Below are 12,453 nucleotides of genomic sequence, written 5' to 3' on the forward strand. Positions count from 1 at the left end.
CGTTCAAAGAACCTTTGCTTCGCGGACAGTTTGTTCCCCTCCCTCAGCCTCGGAATGTGTGTGTGTGTGTGTGTGTGTGTGTGTGTGTGCGCGCGCGCGCGCGCGCGGGAGAAGGTAACAAGGATCTACATACAAAGAGCAAAGACCGAGATCAGCAGATCTTGGTTCCTCTCTGTGGGTCATTCTCTGAGCTTCAGTTTCCTCTTCTGTGAAATGGGAATGATGATACCTCCTTCGGGATGTAGGGAGACTCTGGTGACAAAAGAATGCTTCTGTCCATTGCTAGAGCCATCCTGGACCAAAGTGGGAATACCTGCTCAGGCCTGGGATCCAGAGGGTATCCCCGCCCACTGCATCCTAGGGTGTAATTAGCCGGCTAGGACTACAACTCCCATCGCGCCCCGCTCCATCAGGGTCGTGCTGGGAGCTGTAGTCTCTGCAGACCTTACTCTCAGAGACTGCCCTCTTTCCTCAGCCCAGGACTTGGCACCTCTGCCGAGGGAGGGCCCGCTGCCTCGAGGCCGACTTACTTTTTAAAGCTTGCATTTGTTGAGTTCTACCCAGTGAGGGAATATTATTAGTGTCCCTGTTTTATAGATTCGAAAGCTGAAGTATAGCGAGCTGAGGGATTTTTGCTAGGAAGTGACAGACTCAGGATTTCTGTCCAGGCCTGGCATCCAGAACCTGCTTTCTACCTCACTCTGGTTCATCCTTTAGCAAACATATGTTTTGCTTTTTTCTTTTTAAATACGAACTAAATTAAAGCCTAATTTAGGATATACTTCGTAGCTATACAGTAAAATAAATCTTATGTGTACATTCTTCATAAATGTATACCTCTGTATAACTAAAATCTAATCAAGATCTAGAACATTTTCATCACTTTGGAAAGTTCCCTCTTACCCCCTCCAAGTCAGTTTCCTGCAGTCATAACTATGGATCTGGTTCCTGACACTATAGATTTGTTTTTTGTGTTTAGAACTTCATATCAATGGAATAACTGTGTAAATGCTGTGGTCTTTCATTCTGCATCATGTTTTTTGAGATCCAACCTGCGGTAGGTATCACTAGTCTGTTCTTTTTTGCCCCCAGTTTTATTGAGATCTAATTGATGTTGACATATAACATTTTGTAAGTTGAAGGTGTACAGTATTATCCAATACATGTATATACTGCAGAATGTTTCCCTAAATAAGGTTAGTTAACACTTCCTTCACCTATATAGTTAGCATTTTGCTGTCTTGTTGTTTTGCTTTGCACTACTCTCAATAGCAACTTTCAGGTATAAGGTAGATACAGTATTATTGACTATAGTCACCTTGCTATACAATAGATCCTCAGAACTTACTCATTTTATGTAACTCAAAGTTTGTATCTTTTGACCAACACTTCCTGGTTTCCCCCACCCCACAGCTCCTGGCAACCTCCATTCTACAATCTGTTTCTATGTATTTGACTTAAAAAAAAAGTTCTACATATCAATGAGATCATGCAGTACTGGCCTTTCTCTGACTGACTTATTTCACTTAGCATGTGTCCCTGTTTAGCATGTGTCACTTAGCATGGTGCCCCTCAGGTCTGTCCATGTAGTTACAAATGGCAGAATTTCTTTATTTTTTATGACTGAGGAATATTCCATTGTGTGTATATGTATATATGTATATACCACAGTTTATTCATTCATCCATCACTGGAAACCTAGGTTGTTTTCAAGTATTGGCTGTTGTGAATAATACTGCAATGAACACAGGCAGGGTTTTGTTATTCATTTATTTTGTTTTACTTTCCTTTCTAACTTGATGGCTAGTAACTCATTGTATGAATGTACAATGATTTTTGAAACCCAATCCTTTGAAGAAATGATCCCTGAGTTCCAGCCACCTTGATCTTTCAATTCTCCCAGGAGCCAGGTTCTTTCCTTAGTGAGGCTTTGGACACACCGTTCCCTCTGCCGGGGCTTCCCTTTCCTTCCTTGTGGGCTGACCTACTCTGCTGTCGCAGAGCCTCCCTCTGTGGGGGCAGGGATGCTTGTCCCCCCCCGGCCAGTGTCCTCCGCCAAGCACAGTGCCTGGACAAGGTGAGCAATCAGTCCCTGTCCGTTGAAGGGACACAGAAGAGGCAGGGGACCCCAGGAGGGCCATGTGACACGGGTTGCATTCCTGGAGGGCTCAGAGGCCTGTTCCGTCTCAGAGACAGCCATGTGTTATTTTACTTCCCCCTATTTTCCTGATGTGGAAACTGAGGCTGAGAAGAGCTGGAATGGGAACACAGGTCTTCCTGGCTGTGACCCCTTCCCAGGATGGTGGTGGTGAGGAGTGTTGAGAAGAACCTGAGGGAAGGCTCTAGGGACGTTGTTGCAGAGCAGAGAGGGGAAGTGGGGCCTGTTACTCCCTGAAATCAAGCCCAGTGGAAGTGCTCAGGCAACTCTCAACTCCATAAAAACAAATACAGTTGGGGCCACAGAGTGAAGTTCAGGGGAAGAGGTGAGCTCCCCATCACTGGAGCTGTGCAAATTGTGGCAGAGCAGCCCTGTGGAAGGGGTCCTTTAGAGAGAATGTGTGCTCTAGGAAGGGGCTCAGAGGTCTGGGGGTGGTGAGGAGTTGGTCTCATGGGTCCTCAAGTTCCTTCTAGGATGGGAGGTCGTCAATATGACACCAAGTGGCTGTTTATATATTAATACCTTGGGCTGGTTCCTCAGCTGTAAGACAGAGTGATGAAGGAAACTTGTATTCTGCAAAGGTGTGTGCAGCTGGAAAGTTGAGGAGGGGTTGGACACACACACAGCAAAGAGACACACTCGGCCCAGGCTCTCCAGGTCACCTCTGAAGCCATACGCTGTTGAGGTGGGGGAGCGAGGGGGGCACTCCATGTTTCAGATGAAGTTGTAGCTCAGAGAGGAATCACTTGCCAGACACCACAGGACAAGTCAGGGCTTGATTTCAGCTTGATCAATTTTTTTTTTTTTAACATTTATTTTTATTTATTTGGCTGCATAGAATCTTAGTTGTGGCATGTGGGATCTAGTTCCCTGACCAGGGATCGAACCCAGGCCCCCTGTATCAGGAGTGCAGAGCCTTAGCCACTGGACCACCAGGGAGTTCCCAACTTGATCAATTTCTGAGCATATAGTGAGTGCACAGAGTAGATTGCCAGAAGAGACAAGCAACGAGAAGTTTTTCTGATCAAAACTTTGAGAGAGACTTCCCTGGTGGTCCAGTGGTTAAGAATCCACCTGGCAATGCAGGGGACACGGGTTTGATCCCTGGTCTGGGAAGATTCCCTGTGCCATAGAGCAGCTAAGCCTGGGCGCCACAACTAACAGTGGCCTCTGCTTGCCCAGACAAAAGAAAGCCTGTGCGCCACAGCGAAGACCCAGGGCAGCCAAAAAAAAATAACAATTAGAAAAAAAAAGCTTTTAAAAACCACGCACCTGAGACAGTGGCTATGAAGAAACCCTGGTGTGTGTCCAGATTGCTACCTCCTCTCTATCACTGCCCTGGGCTCGGGTTTTAGGGCATGTGTGTGTGCTAACTTGCTTCAGTCGTGTCTGACTCTTTGTGACCCCATGGACTGTCGCTGGCCAGGATCCTCAGTCCTTGGGATTCTCCAGCCAAGAATACTGGAGTGGGTTGCCATGCCCTCCTCCAGGGGATCTTCCCAACGCAGGGATCAAACCCATGTCTCTTGTGTCTCCTGCATAGCTTAGGCAGTTTCTTTATCGCTAGCACCACCCGGGAAGCCCCAGTGCTTTAGCGCATTTCCTGCTTATTTTTTAAAACAAACCTAAGGGTTGACTTCTGCAGTTGTGCCCATTTTACAGATGAGGACTTTGAAGTTTGGGAGATGAACTCTCTTGCCCAAGGCCCCCAGCTAGTAAGAAGTGGGGAGACGATTAGGACCTAGGTCATCTGAGTTCATATTCTGACCCCTTAGGCCTATTTTGTGCCTGACCACTTGCCACTTCCTGAAACTGACGCAGACCTGGGTCAATTACAGCCCAGAGCCCAGTGAGCTTCTCAGATCACCTGGTGGCAGGCAGACAGGTGCCCTTGAGATGGAAAAGGCACCATCTGGCCACACCCGGCTCATCCAGACGCTGACCAAAGGTCTGGGAAGGCCAGGACACACCCTGTAGGGGCCAGGGCAGTGACTCAGAGCTGTTGGCCGCAGGGGTCAGAGCAGGGAGCGAGGGCAGGGGCTGGGGCTGGGGCTGGGGTTTGCCCTACCTGGTCCTAGGCAGAGAGACCAGGCCACCTCCCTTGGTCTGGGGTGGGCCTGGAGCCTTGGGCAGAGGTGCCCATCTCTCCTCCTACCAATTAGGCCCCTAGTGATCTCACCACACTATTACAGAACTAACGTTCTGTGAGCCTTCTCTCTGCATTGACCGTTGTACCGGGGACTCTAAGTGCATGACTTCATTTTCATCCTTACCACCTTACCACCTTACCATCCTTCTGAGGTAGGCTTCATACATTCCCCATAATTTACAGATGAGGAAACTGAGGATTCAGGAGATTCTGTAATTTACCTCATTACAATTAAACTCGGCCCCTGATCCTGAACCTGGTTTCTTAGCAACTACATTATAATAGTCATGTCAAGTAACATCCAACATTCTGTAGCATCCTTTTCCTAGAGACACACAAGAGGTAAAACCTATTAGGTATTAGGAATTGCACCACAACTCCCAGATCCCAGTGAGCTTTCTCTCTATGTATGTATGTATGTACGTTGGATGGATGCTGGACTTAATGGATCCCAGATCATGTTTCCCTCTTTGCCTTGCCTGCTTGGAGGCTCAGAACCCAATTCATGGCCCACCTCTGACAATTATCTGGAACGTCAAGGCAAATATTTAAATGTTTTATGGACTCTATAGGGGCTAAATTGTCCTCATTTTTTTCATTGGTTTTTCCTTCATTTGGGTCTCTTCACTTTTTAAGCTTGTTGTAGCACATATTTTTCCAATTTTAAAAAATTATGGTAAAATAAATAATATTAAATTTACTATCTTAACCATTTTCAAATATACAGTTGTATTAAGTACACTCATATTGCTGTGTGTCACTGCTATTCATCTCCAGAACTCATTCCACCTTACAAAACTGAAACTCTATACCCACTAAACAATTACTTCCCATTCCTCCCTCTCTGGCCCCTGGTAAATACCATTCTCCTTTCTGTCTGCGATTTTGACTATTCTAAATAACTCCGATAAGTAGAATCAGTTTGTGTCTTTATGTGACTGGCTCATTTCACTTAGCATAACAAGGTCCATTTATATCATAATGTGTCGAAATTCTCTCCCATTTTAAGGCTAATAGTCCATGTATGTATAGACCACATTTTGCTTCTGCATCCTATACTTTGGCCACCTGATGCGAAGAGATGACTCACTGGAAGAGACCCTGATACTGGGAAAGATTGAAGGCAGGAGGAGAAGGGGACAACAGAGGATGAGATAGTTGGATGGCATCATCGACTCAATGGACATGAGTTTGAGCAAGCTCCAGGAGATGGTGAAGGACAGGGAAGCCTGGTGTGCTGCAGTCCGTGGAGTCACAAGGAATCGGACACGACTGAGCGACTGAACAACAAACCCATCTGTCAACAGACACTTGGAATGTTTCCATGTTTTGTTTAGTTATGGTGAATACTGCTGCTATGAACATGGGTGTGCACACAGCATATGTATTTTGATAATTTGTTTTAAAATGGGGGTTTGGGGAACAAACATTCTGTTAAAGTGTCTGTCATATCATAACTGCCTGATACATATATCTATTGAGTGTAAGTCAAGTGTGACTCCAGCCCACGAGGAGAAGGCCACCCAGGATGATGACCAGACAGTGGCATGTGTGCTGAGCAAGTTATGAATTCAATGCCCTGGGAGCTCAGACAACTGGTGGGTGGGGTCCATGCTGTGTTCCGGGACCCGTGCCAGGAACAGTATTTCAGTGATCTGTTTTTATCCTCACAAGAATCTTATGAAGTAATACTGTTCTCTCCAAATTATGAATGCAGATGTCCAATATCATGCTATGGGGAGAAGTGGGAACTCCAGGAGGCTTAACAGGGAGTTGGCCAAGCCAAGTTCAAACTCTTCTGTCTCTTACCTTAACTCTGTCTGTACTCCTTCCTTAGCATCTGGGTAGGGTGGTGTCGGGATGAGGAACTTCCTGCCTCAAGGGCACTATAATCAGGACAGATTAATTCAACCAGACATAGCAGAAAAAGGAATGTATTGATTCAGTAACTGAAGAGTCTTGTGGTGATGGCTTCAGGCATGGCTATATCCAGGGGCCCACATAAGTCGTGAGGAATTCATGTGTCTCCATTTTTTAAGTTCTGCTTTAACTCAGTCTTGAATTATTTCTCAGTAGCCTTTCCCCTCATGGTAGTAAGACAGACAGCTGTTGGAAGTCACTTTCTCAGAGCTTGGACATCCCAGTGGGGAGGAATTAGGTTCTTATTCTTAACAGTTCCAACAAAAGTCTTTTGAGTCTCATTAGTTCTATCTGACTCAATTTTGGTCACATGCCCAAACCCAAACCAGAAGCTCTGGCCAGAGAGGTGCTGTGCCAGGCCTCATCATATGCCCTCCATGGGGGTAAGAGGGGTTGGGTGAGGAGATTCCACAGAGGAAAACTGGGTCTTGTCACCAGGGAAGCTGGGAGGGCTGCTGAGCGGCCAGAACAGGGGGTGGTCAGGAAGTGTGGAGGAGGCCCTGCTGGGCGAGGAGACATGGGAGGGCTGAGGCAGGCGGGAGAACTCTTCCCTCATAGAAGGCAGGCCGTGGTGCTGTCGTCAGAGCCAGTTCCTGGCTTCTGGTCACTTCCCCTTTCTGAGCCCCATGATCCTTTTCTGCAGCACGCCAGCCTCCCCTGTCCCCATCTCCCAGAGTTTGCTCAAATTCATGTCCACTGAGTTGGTGATAAAGCATCAATAAGTTTGATTCTAGCTCCTCTCAGGAGGCACGACCTTCTCCCCCCAGAACTTTCCTGGAACTAAGAGTGTATTTGCATCTCATGGTCTCTTTTGGTTGCTCCAGGCCTCACTGAATGCCCCTCCTGGCCTGAGTGTCTCCTGGCTGCCCTCACCCGCCCCTAGGGTAGGAGGACCCAGCACCCCATGGTCCAGACACAGGTAGCACGGCTCAGGGAGTGGAAGTCACTTACCTAGGCTTCCTGTCCCCAAGGACTCAAGATCCCCTTTTTCTGGTGTCAACACAGGAATGGTTGAGCCTGAGAGGCTGGAGGAGGAGTCAGCGTTCTACCTCTGTTGGGAGACCACAGGTGCTGGGAAAATATTTAAAGTTAGCTGGGGGTGGGGGGTGGGTGAACCCTGGGGGAGGGTGGATACCTTCTGGGGGCCTCAAAGGAGGGCACCCATCATGATTGCCTTCACTGCTCTCTGAAGACCTCATGTTTGATTATCACACTGTTTTACTACTTCCCTTCCAGAACCTATTGCCTTTCTCACCTCCGCCACAGGTCCTCTGCCACTGAGGGATCTTGTAGCAGGGAGGAGATGGCGAGCCCAGGTGTCACCCCCCTCCACACACACCCGCCCCAGGGCTGGGGCCCAGTTCCTACCTCCCGTGGGCTCGGCTCTGCTGGCCACTGGCTCCCGTGGCCTAGGCCTCTGGGCCTGGGAGCAGGGGGTCCTCGCCTCAGTCCTGCCCTTGTACCCCCTCTTCAGCTGTGGTCCGGGCCTCCTGAGTAGTCCTTCCCATCCCTGGAGGTGTGGTCTGTCTCAGGGTTAATGATTTCTCAGGGGAGGCGGAGATGGTGCCAAAGTCTGCTAACTGTGCCACTGCAGGCCCCAGACGGTGCCCAGCTGGCCCCAGCGCACATCCTCTGCCTCCGGGGCCCCTCCTGGGGGCGCAGGTAGGGATGGCACAGCTTCTCTGCGGCAGGGGTGCGGGGTCTCCTGGCCAGAGGAATGGACCGAGGGGGGTCGCTGGGGCCATGGCGAGCGCTGGGTGGCAGAAGCGAGCGCTGGGACCCAGGTGGGTGGACCTGGAATGAGTCCCAGCCTGGCCACAGGGCGTCGGTGTCTTCTGCAGCGTGGAGCTAGTAACATCTATTCCCAAGGCCCTGATGGGCCCCTTTCCTTCTAAGGCCTTAGGTGATTTGGATCCAAGAGGTGTCTTCTCAGGATAGAAGGGAGGCAGGTCCCCTAGAGAAATGAGTTCACCTGCCTCAGGCCCCTTGCAAGGGAAGCTTGAGGGGTTGAAGACAGGTGGCTGAGGCAGGCAACACGAGCGCTCAAGGAAGGACTGGGCTTCAACTCCAACTGCTTGGGTTCAGGTTGCAGCTCCATCCTGATTTTGAGTGGTCTCTGTGACTCTTTGGGGCCTCAGTTTCCTCATCTGTAGAATGGGGGTGGTTATAGTGCAGGAAAGACCCTGGAGAGCCCCAAGGAGCTTGGCCTGTGGTCAGTAACGAAGCTCAGTGCCTCCTCAGCCGGACTAGGAAGCGTCCAGCCGTTACTCACCGCAGGCACCCTCCCCCCAAGCTCTGGCACATCCCGAGGCCCTGACACATCTCTGTCCTGGGGAACCAGGTAGAGACTCAGCTGAGAGCTGGGCCGGGCCGGGGCCTGGAAAACACGGAAATCCAAATGGTGGAGACGGGCTGTGACCCTGTGTGGGCTCTAGTTCTTGTCCAAACCCTGTTTCTCAGGAAGGAGACTGAGGCAGGAGGATGAGGGCATGCCTGGGGCCCATGAACTGCGGCGACCAAAACTCAGGGCCATGTGATTCCATGTGTGTTTGCCGGGGAAGCAGCCTGGAGCTGGGGCAGGAGGGCCCTGGTGGCATCAAGTGGACCCCAGACCAAGGCTTGCCAGGGAGTCCTGGTTTGGGAACCAGCCTGGGCCTAACCTCTGGGGCATCCCTCTCTGAGCTTCTCTGGGCCTTGGTTTCCTCTCTGGGCCCTGTGGATTCCTTCCAGATGGGAAATACCTATGAGAAGTGAATGAGAAGGCGGGAAAGCGAAAGTGGGCATCTGCGGTCAGTTGGAGGTGGTGGTACGGCTGGTGGTGGAGCCAGCTCGCGGGGACACGCCCGTGGGCGAGGAGGGCCACCTCCTGGAGGGCCCTCCTGGAGGCTCCAGGTAGTCCTGGGATCCCCATCCCCAGTGCCTCCAAATTCTAAAATGTCTTGGAGCCGCGGGCTGTTGAGAGCTGTTTGCCGCGGGAGTGGGTACGCCTCTCCCAATCCGACAGGACTCCCAAGGGCCTGCCCGTCTCAGGGGGTGGAGGCCAGAGTCACTCTAATTCCGCGTCCTCTGTGAACCCTTCTCAAGCACCTTTTGTGGGTAGGGGAAGGGGAGGAGTAGAGGGATGTCGAGGAGAGGGGTTGGGGGTAGAGAAGCCGTAATTTCTAGAATGTACCTAGTCCCATTTTTCAGAAGGCAAACTGAGAGGCAGAGAGGAGCAAAGCAGAGCCCTGGGCTCAGCCATACAGGGACTGGGCCCTGAAGAAGGCTGAGCCACCTTCCCTCTCAGGCCTCTGCCTGGGGCTGCCACAGACAGCTGAGGCCTGGGGAAGGGACTGGCCTGGACTCTATCGGGTCCCCTCCCCAGTCAGACCCGTGGGTGACTCCATTCACTTCTTTTTTTTTTTTTTAATTGAAGTATAGTATTTGCAATGTTGTATTAGTTTCAGGTGATTCAGCTATATATACAAAGTGATTCAGTTATATATACACATATATCTTCATATGGGGCTTCCCTGGTGGCTGAAAGGTAAAGAACCCGCCTGCCAAATATAGGAGCTGCAGGAGACGCCGGGTTCGATCCCTGGGTCTGGAAGGTCCCTTAGAGAAGGAAATGGCAACCTACTCCAGTATTCTGGCCTGAAGAAGCCCCTGGACAGAGGAGCCTGGCAGGCTACAGTCCATAGCGTTGCAGAGTCGGACATGACTGAGCATGCATGCATACACGCATGTATATAATCTTTTTTCATATTCTTTTCCCTTACAGCTTTTACAGAATATCTGAGTATAGTTCCCTGTGCTGTACAGTAGGTCCTCGTTGGTTTTCTGTTTTTCTCCACTCACTTCTTGTTCATCTGTACCTGTTTTGTCTCTTACTCCTGCTGGCCTACCAGAAGCTCCGGGGCCAGTGCAGGGGTCCCAACGCCTGATCTTGGCTCCACCCCTAACCTGGCCTTGGAGGATAGACAGAATTTGCACACATGCCGAAGACTGGGGAAGGTGTTCTGGGTGGAGGGGAGGGTATATGCAAATGTCTGGAGGCGGAAGAATGGAGCCAGCTGCTGTGAGGCCCTTGCTTGCTCGCCTGGTGCCTGGGGGAGAGACAGGAAGTGGCTTCTGCAGCCAGCGGGAGCCATGGCGGAGGCTTGAGCGTGGGAGTGGCCGTGCCAGTGACGCAGGAAGGCTCCCTGTTGGGGCAGGTTCAGCCTGTGTCTTCCCAACTCACACGGGCTCTGTGCATTTTTCTCAGGTGACTGAATCCAGACTGTTAGAACTTTGGCCTCATGAGGATCAGATGAGCGTGTTTCTATAGTGAGCATGTGTCTCCCATGACGAGGAGGAGGCAAGACTGCGTGAAACCCAGGGCCCGGCAAGGCGGGGAGAAGGAGCGCTGGACCCGGGAGGCAGAGGGGTGGAGTGGCGTGTTGAGCAGGAGCCGGAACTTCCCTGGGACTCAGGCCTAAAGGGTTTGACAGCCCTCTCTTCCCTCCCGGGGAACGAGGCGGGTTCAACTCAGGGGAAAGACTTTGTGCCTTACCCAAAACGTAACAGGTCACACTGCTCTGAGGATGGATCACAGGCTTCTTCGGGGCCCGTGAGGATGTGTCAGAAGAAGTTTTGATGAAAGATGAGTAGAGCTGGGTGTAGGAATGGGACGTGGGGGTGGAGGCCTCAGGGACCCTGCAGAGTGAAGCCCCTGATTAAGGCTGTTCTACCTCTGCCTGGACCCCGGGGCTTTGCACAGGCCTGTGGGGAGGGCGAGGCCGAAGGGGAAGGGAAAACCAGAAGCCTCACAGAGGAGAGCACATAGGTCCTGCTCTGGGTTCTGATCCTGTTACCGAGTCACATCCCTTCCTGTCTAGGATCGCGGTATGCTAAGAACCCAGTGGTAATGGGTGAAAAGTTCTAGTCACATTGGCCATCCCTGCCAGCTCCCTTCCCTTCGGGACTGGAGCCCAGGGCAGGAGTCTCTTATCTTCTAATTGCACTTCAATTTGGGTGAGGTGCGCACTTACTGGCAAATGGTCTTGTGGCTCTGGGTGCACCTCTAAAGGAGGGCAATGGAGAGAGAAAAAGAGGTGAGGGGGTTAAGCCCAAGATCATACCCCCAAGGGGGTGCCGGGGCTAGCTTCATCCAGGCAGGGTTAAGTGCCCTGAATTTTGCTCACAAGATGGATGCCGGGAACCTGTCAGCATCACCAAAACTCTAATCTGTCTTCATCTCCTCTGTCAGCCCACCACCTCCAACTGCATCCCCCCCACCCCCGCATCACCACAAGGGTCACTGTTGAATCCATCCCCCCCTCACCCCTACCACCATCGCCACTTCTCTCCCCTCTGCCATCCCTGTCCCCAACCGGCTCCCAGGTCACCCGCTCCTCACCATGTGCGTGCATGCGCAATCTCAGTCATTTCAGTCATGGCTGACTCTATGTGACCCTATGTACTGTAGCCCGCAAGGCTCCTCTGTCCATGGGATCCTCTAGGCAAGAATACTGGGGTGGGTTGCCATGCCCTCCTCCAGGGGATCTTCCTGACCCAGGGATGGGATGTCTGTTATTCACTGGCAGGCGAGTTAACTCACTGTTACATGTTACTGTTACTCACTGTTACCACTAGCGCCACCTGGAACTGAGTCCCAACTCCATCATGCCAGCACCTCACATGGAATAATCTTGGTCTCACTGATGACTGGCTCAGCACACAAGAGTCTGAGGACTGAGGGCTTATTAACTCCTCCCAAGAAACCGGGTCCATCTGCATTTCCCAATCTGGCTGAGCATAACCCTGCTGTCCTGCACGTGGGTTGCCCCCAGCTATCATATTTGGGGACCTTGGCCAGCCAGGGGTTTTCACAGCGGCTTCCCCGGGGGCACTGGCTAGAGTTCCATTGCAGATAATGACCCAGAAATATAGTCCTTGGCGTCATCCACAAGAACAGCCCCACCCTGTTCTTGACCTCTACACTCAATCTCAGGGCTTGGGCAGGGTGGTGGGCACAGGGAGAGACAGGAGCAGTTTCTGTGGTGACTGCATGGGGAGTAGCAGTCAGAAGGTGAAGGTGGCCCCACAAGATGCCAAAGGAAGGATTTGCACTTGCCAAACACCTACTGTATGCCAGGCACTGAGCTGGCATGTTCTACTGCCATTAGCCTGCCCCCACCCAAATTATCACTTATTGGAGGTATCGTTCCCATTCTGCAGATGAAGAAGCAAGCTCAGGGACGCT

The 12,453-nt window shown here is 51.2% G+C and overlaps 1 protein-coding gene across 1 annotated transcript in view; it reads left to right on the forward strand.

Annotated features, from left to right (window-relative positions):
- Positions 1-7,808: 7,808 nt before the first annotated feature.
- Positions 7,809-12,453, forward strand: part of CDHR2 (cadherin related family member 2) — a 44,454-nt gene continuing 39,809 nt past the window's right edge. The window contains exon 1 of the mRNA XM_065934623.1: positions 7,809-7,889. The gene's annotated coding sequence lies outside the window, so the exon portion shown is untranslated. The remainder of the gene's footprint in view (positions 7,890-12,453) is intronic.

The sequence above is a fragment of the Muntiacus reevesi genome, chromosome 1 (assembly GCF_963930625.1).
Source record: "Muntiacus reevesi chromosome 1, mMunRee1.1, whole genome shotgun sequence".
Classification (NCBI taxonomy): domain Eukaryota; kingdom Metazoa; phylum Chordata; class Mammalia; order Artiodactyla; family Cervidae; genus Muntiacus; species Muntiacus reevesi.